The sequence below is a fragment of the Eucyclogobius newberryi genome, unplaced genomic scaffold (genome assembly GCF_026437365.1).
Source record: "Eucyclogobius newberryi isolate DKJ021-1_F unplaced genomic scaffold, fEucNew1.0.hap1 SCAF_14, whole genome shotgun sequence".
Lineage (NCBI taxonomy): Eukaryota > Metazoa > Chordata > Actinopteri > Gobiiformes > Gobiidae > Eucyclogobius > Eucyclogobius newberryi.
The window spans coordinates 11,141,647-11,148,541 of NW_027315768.1; the positions used below are offsets into that span (position 1 = coordinate 11,141,647).

The 6,895-nt window shown below is 42.2% G+C and overlaps 1 non-coding gene across 1 annotated transcript; it reads right to left on the bottom strand.

The window, feature by feature from the left end:
* Positions 1 to 6,536: 6,536 nt before the first annotated feature.
* LOC140360082 (U6 spliceosomal RNA) lies at positions 6,537 to 6,641 on the bottom strand. Its single transcript, XR_011926897.1, has one exon. It is a non-coding gene; the product is annotated as a U6 spliceosomal RNA (small nuclear RNA).
* Between the last annotated feature and the right edge of the window lie 254 nt (positions 6,642 to 6,895).

The window sequence follows — 6,895 nt, forward strand, 5'->3', positions numbered from 1 at the left end:
GGGATGGTACTGCAGGTGATGGGCGGGGCCTGATTTTCTCCAGACATGACACTTGCTATTCAAGCCAAAGTGTTGAATATCTGTTTCACTGTGCTCATTAGAACTTTTAATGTTGCATAAATGTTTCTGTGCCTCGATACAATCCTGTCTCGAAGGTCTACAGACAGTTCCTTGAACTTCATGTCTTGGTTTGTGCTCTGACTCTGTTACTGTGGGACCTTCTACAGACAGACCGGTGTGTGCTTGTTGTAGTTGTAGAAGCATCTCAAGGACGATCAGAGGAAAAACCATGTACTTGAGCTAAATATTGAATGTCATGTCACACAATGGGAACTTATGTACTTTTTTTCTTTTTTCTTTTACAATACATTTGCAAAGAATTCTAACAAACTTCCGTCACGTCATTTTGGGGTATTGTTTGTCGAGTTTTCGGAATAAGGCTGTAAAATAACAAAACATATGTGAATACATTCCGAATACACTGTACTATGTACTGCATTAAGCTTTTAAACATGTTGTATAGTCTCCTCATCAAAAAGGCTCCTGGAGTTGTATTGAGCTTCATTCACACTTCATTAATCCTGATTACGAGGTCATCTTCTCTGAGCTCTCATAATTCAGTTTGAATTTCCCCTGGAACCCGGGTCGTTCTGCGGTCAAAATGTCTTCACAACGAACACATTACTCTATGAGCAAAACAATCATATTGCCTTTGGGCTTGATTAGTTATTTCATGTTCATTCCCTCCATAATTTTAGTTTAGATAATGTGAAATATTAATCACCAAATCATTGTCTTTGCTATTTCCCGTTTTTGTATCCTGTGCCTTGTGTGTTCGTCATATTGTTTTCTCCTGATTAATTGGCTATTGCAGCTGTAATGTTTTATGGTTATAATATGACCAAACACAGGAAGAGGGAGGCGTCTTCAAAATCGCTCACAAGAATGCAAACAATCTATCCATTATAATCCAATATAGGATAGTGACTTTCCATGACCTGCTTTCTGCTTGTTGGTTATGGTTATATCTCAGCGCTGCTCTCACAGTGGAAAGACGCACACAAGTCTTGCTAATGAAGTGTTGACCTGCACCTTCCCTGTCGGAAACCTCAGTGGTGAGGGTTTCCTTTGAGTGAACCGTCTCCACATAGAATCTTTAGTTTGAGCCTTGAATACATTGTGGCATTTCAAGAATTATTCATCGGAAAAAACAATCATTTTTGCTTTCATTTTTTTCTCTCCACCAGATCAAATTGTGTGGCGTTTGAACCAGTGACAATCTATTAATGCCAAAGTGAACAACACAAGTTTCCATTTAGCCTAAGGTGAGCACGCTTGCAAAAATCTATATATTTAGAGGATTTGCCCAAAATGAGAAGGGCAGCTGTTGGAAAGCTGGCAGATGACCCAACTGGCTCAGGTCTTAACCATAAACCGTATATTTATATCAACCTCTTTTTATATGAAAACGAAGCATGCAGCTACAACCAGACCTGGACGTGAACTAGTCATTTATTACGTAGCAGTGTTGTGTTTCATTGTCAATAATACAAGAGTTATGTTCCAAATATTTCAACCAGCTGCGACGAAAATGTAGGAAAATTCCTTCAGCTACTCTGTTGAAGAAGCTAAAGATTCAAAGATGAGGGAAAAAAAAGAGAACAGTGTTTACCCACACGTTCACGCAAAGATTGTAGACAAAAAGGAATTTAAATGGATTTGATATTTTGGAGGAGGGAATAAAGTAATTGAGGAGGCGAATAACATTGGACATTGGATAAGAAAAGCTGGAAAAGACACACTGTTGCACTATGTTAGCTCGCTGCTAACTTAGTTCACTAGTAACTTGGATCTAAAGTCACTGTTGCTGTATCTGTTTCGTGTGATGGGACTTGATTATGGTGCATTCCCTGCTAGAGAAGACAGAACGCAGTGTAGTACAGTGTTCCCAGGGACAAAGGTTTTAGACACTGATGCACGTCTCTGCCTGTGCGGAGATAGAGTGCAGACGGCAATGCTCTTAAAAGCGATGTCAAATGAACCATTGTGAAAGTGTAAATCATATCACTACACCGCATGTGCACACCCCAGTATTCCCTGAGAAGGCTCGATCCACTGGGGGGATCACTGGTTCCAGACTCTGGAACAAACTGGCCCTCGACATGCGCACCATCACTGACTTTAGCCTTTTTAAATCCAGGCTTAAATCTATTCAGACTGGCTTTTAACACTTTATTTTGTACATATTCTTTTTACTTGTTTTTTGTTTGTTTTGTATTGCCTTGATTTTTATTGTGAAGCACTTTGGTCACTTAATAAATAATGATTGATTTATAAAACATGTAAAGAGCACTGAAACAGAGCCAGTGATGAACACACATCAGGAGTTAGGAGTTTGGTGAAATGATGTTCCAGATTACGCGTTACATCATGCACATACCTACTGAAGAGGTGTGCAACTGTTAAACAATCATCTTCGAGCCACTTATCTCTTCTCATCACCTGCACCTTGATTTCAGTTGCTTCTCCCTGACTGTGTCTATGTGTGGCCACTCTGAGCCGGTGCTGCAAAAATGGAGAGATGCAAATGCAGAAAATCCTCTGATATCACGCTCACTGACTATTCAGCAGTGCTGACAGATTGCGTGCACGGGACAGATCTTAAGAAAGGAGGAAAGCTTAGTGCTTGACATTTGCACGACTCCTCATTACCTTTCGGAGCACAGGTAAGGCTGGATCTTATCGATCCAATCCAGTGGCAGTTAGGAATCTGGGGGCTCTAGGCGGATTGGAGTTTTGAGCTCTCCCTAATGTGCTATTTGAATATATAGTATTTTAAATCTTTTGTATCATTCTGTTTTACCCCATTATTCATAAGCTAAGACAAGACAAGATAACCTTTTATTTGTTCCACAATGGGGAAGTTCCAGTGTTGCAACGCAGAATAGGTAGACACAGATAAGGAACAGAAGTATAATACTCTTATAATCTTAATAACACTTATATTTACAGCTGTTATATGGACAGAACATATTGCACTGGGATGATTGACATGTCACATAATTGTACCTGATTATTCCAGTATTGCACATGATTATGAAAGCTGCCTGACACGTTCAGGGCTAACAGTGTTTGTTGTAAAGTCTGACGCAGCAGGAAGGAAAATAAAATGTATTTTTGTAACACTCAAAATAACAACACCAGTTGCTTTGAGGGGCGACAGTGATTAAACAATGTTCATAGGGACTTGGCAAAGTCCTAAACTCCCCAGTCCTTAGACACTCCTTTTTGGCCAGAAAAAACTACCAAACCTCTTTGGGAAAAAGTAGAAACCTGGAGGAGTTCCACTGTGAAGGAGAGATCTGACTCCCTCAGACGGACAGGCTGAGGGAGTCAGTGGCTGATGCGAGATGGACAGTGGAGCTGGAGTCACTCAGGAGGAGAACCAGTCCATATGGATTAGAGACAGTTTATCCCGGCAGTTGAGGAGCATCTGTATCCACAGGTCATGGATGTGCCTGTTCCACTCCCGGTGGGAAAGTGGGAGAAGAAGAAGAAAAAGCAAGAACAGATTGCAAGTTAAATACCATTTTAACCATCTTGTACATCTGCAGCCTGTGTATAAACCCATTGTGCGCAGGCAGCCTGTGGTGCCCCGTGTGGTGAAGAGGTGGACTCCTGAGATTTGATCAATCGCCCACCGCTCCCCCTGCACAGCTGCATGCTCTCACTTCCACAGCTGGACAATGGCCTACACCCATTCTTCTTCACATCTCTGCTTCGGCCCATCAGCTCACCAGAACAGAAAGGATCTATTGCAATTGTCAATGAACAAAATTCACATAGGAACATAGGAACTTGTCTTGGTGATTTGGTGCAACATAAAACAATGAGTCAAAAGAGGAACAATTTAAATATTCTCTGGGATAACAATAACAATAAGCTATACAATAAAAAATAAGAATATATAGCTCCCTGTGGAGCTCCTGTGCTGATAGTCCGAGTGTCTGAGACATTCTTCCCCAGCTGCATGCACTGCCTCCGATCCGTCAAGAAGTCAGTGATCCACCTGCAGGTGGAGTCAGGCACGTTGAGCTGGGAGAGCTTGTGCTGGAGCAGAGCAGGAGGATGGTGTTGAAAGCCGAGCTGAAGTCCACAAACAGGATCCTGGCGTAGGTTCCCGGGGAGTCCAGATGCTGCAGGATGAAGTGGAGTGCCAGGTTGATGGCGTCGTCCACAGACCTGTTGGCTCTGTAGGCGAACTGAAGGGGTCCAGCAGGGGAGAGGTGAGGGACCAGGCTCTCAAATGACTTCATGACTACAGACGTCAGCGCCACAGGTCTGTAGTCATGTGAACCGGGGCTTCTTGGTGACCTCTTTAACATGGACAGGAGCTGATTCCATAACACAGGAGCTTGGTGGCTAAACGCTCTTCCGCCGACTGTACTTTTAGAGACTCTTGGGACCACCTGAAGGCCAGAATTTTGAGAGTGAAGTGCTTTGTTTGGATGATATGGTACTACAGCATCTTTGAGGTAGGATGGGGCCGTGTCATTTATGGCTTTGTAAGTCAGGAGGAGGATTTTAAATTTGATTCTAAGCTCGTCAGGAGCCAGACCTCTCTGTCTGAAGAACCAGCAGGCCCACACCATCATCGACCTGTGGAGGAAGCTGGGTGACAGAAACAGACAGTGTGTGGTGTATGTGGCACGCCATCAGAAGAGACTGCTGAGTGGCTGCTTCTGGCCCAGCCCTGTCCCTGGTGTTGAGAGCTTTACCCGCTGCATGTTAGGGGCCAGCAGTGCTCTTGCTCAGTGGCCAGACTGTTGCCGCTTGGTCAAAAATACTTTCCTCAGGCTATGGCTTTAGCATCCTGCACCAGTGCGGAGGGGAAGTCATACGGACTCAAGGTGGTCTCTGATTTCAAGAGACTAACACCACATCCAACAGCTTGTTTTGAACAAGGCCCTTGTGATGCAGCAGAGACTGCCAGCAGTGCAGCCATCTCCTGCCCTCATATCAGCACTGCAGCCATCTTTCATCATGCCGCAAGCTCTACAGCCTCCTCCTGTCCTAATGTCGGCTCCATAAGCCATTCTTTGTGTACCAGTGTATTACTCTGTGCCACAGGGTCCAGGTCTCTAGGACAGTTAGTGCCCCAGTCACAGCAGCAACACCTAAAAGGGCCTACAGGACGACTGTGGAGGGCAACACATGCAAACAAAGTGGACAGTTCCACACTGCTGACACCGGGCACAGCCAGTTTCATGGCAAGGTTTATTGCCCAAACTTTGAATCCCTCATCAAACAGCAGTGGCTAGAGTAGATGAGGAAGGGCCTAAAATAACCCAAAAAGTAAATGATAATCTAAAGAAATTTATAATTATGCAAGTAATGTAAATACGTATATTGTCATTGTTTTATAAGCCCATTTTTAAATGTATTTAAATGTTCTATATTGTTTCTCTGCTTTGTTTTAAACAATAATAGGTTTAAAGCATGTTAAATGTTTATCTGCTCGTACTAGGCTTTGCTTAGATGTGTGAAAATGTAAATAAATGAGTGTAAATAATTGTAGATTGATTACTATCAATGTATTTTATTAAATATTCTGATCTGTTGTATATAATGTAACCAATGTACAGAAACAGACATTGTTGAGTTTCAATTTATTATTGATAATTAAATAATTAAACATTTTGAACCATTATTTGTTTTTTATGCAAACACATTTCCTACACTTAAGAACAGTATAAATAATACATCAACTTTAAAACCATATATCCACTTAAACCACAATCCAGTTGCTGTACAAGAGACAAAAACAATAATTGATCAAATTAATTGAGCTAAAATGCAGATATTTGTGGGGTTTCTGTATAGTAAGTTCCTGACCAGCCATTCCCAACACGTTTTAACAGACTACTTTACAAAACCTGAGGGTCTGGGATCCAACCCAGTCGTGCCAATTTCCAAAGGGAGTGATTGACAGGCGGATTAACCAATCAGACAAACGCATTGTCCTTTTGTGTCTAAACAAACACGGTGGATTATGAGGAAAGAATAAAAATAACACAGACTGAGAAACGTTGCCGACTTCTGCTGAGTCAACAAGCGACGCACTAAACTCTGTAAATCTCAGGTAAATGAAGTTCTATATTTTGTTCTGAATGTTCCGAAAACATATTTGTTGTAGTATACAGCAACACAGCAAATGTGGGTTCAAGTCTTGCAAAGATTGTCTAATTTAAGTAAGCTTGTAAAAAAGGTCTATTTTGGGGGTCAAAACACACATAGAACATTCAATTTCATCTGCATTTTTCTTCTTTTCTTCCCTTCCTCCTCCTTTTTTCTTCTCCCCCCTCTTCCCCCTTCTGCCCCATCTTAGTCAGCTGAATGTTTCCCAGCTTGAACCTGCCTTAGACCGCTCGGCCATCCTGACCGCTTTGGACCTCAGATTTGCCCTTTCCGACACTGGTAAGGGCCTCACGTGACACAATGAAAATGTTCACTTTGCTGACAATGCAGAGGCATGACAAAATGAGCAACGCTTCACAAATTTGCGTGTCATCCTTGCGCAGGGGCCATGCTCATCATCTCTGTATCTTTACAATTTTAGTATATGTGTTAGCCAACGACATCTTCAGTTGCACTATGTGTCTTCTTGTGAAGACTGTCTAATTTAAGTAAGCCTTGGGGTCAAAACACAGAACCTTCAGTTTCATCCTCGTTTTTCTTTTTTTCGCCTCATTTTTTTTCTTCTCTGCCTTTTTCCCTATTGATTCGAAGCTTTGGATGCTTTTGGCCGTCTTTTCACTGATCAAAGACTAAGAGGCATGGAGATCGTTCTGCTGTTCCTTTATTTATGAGTCTGAACAGTCTCAAGGAGAGTTTG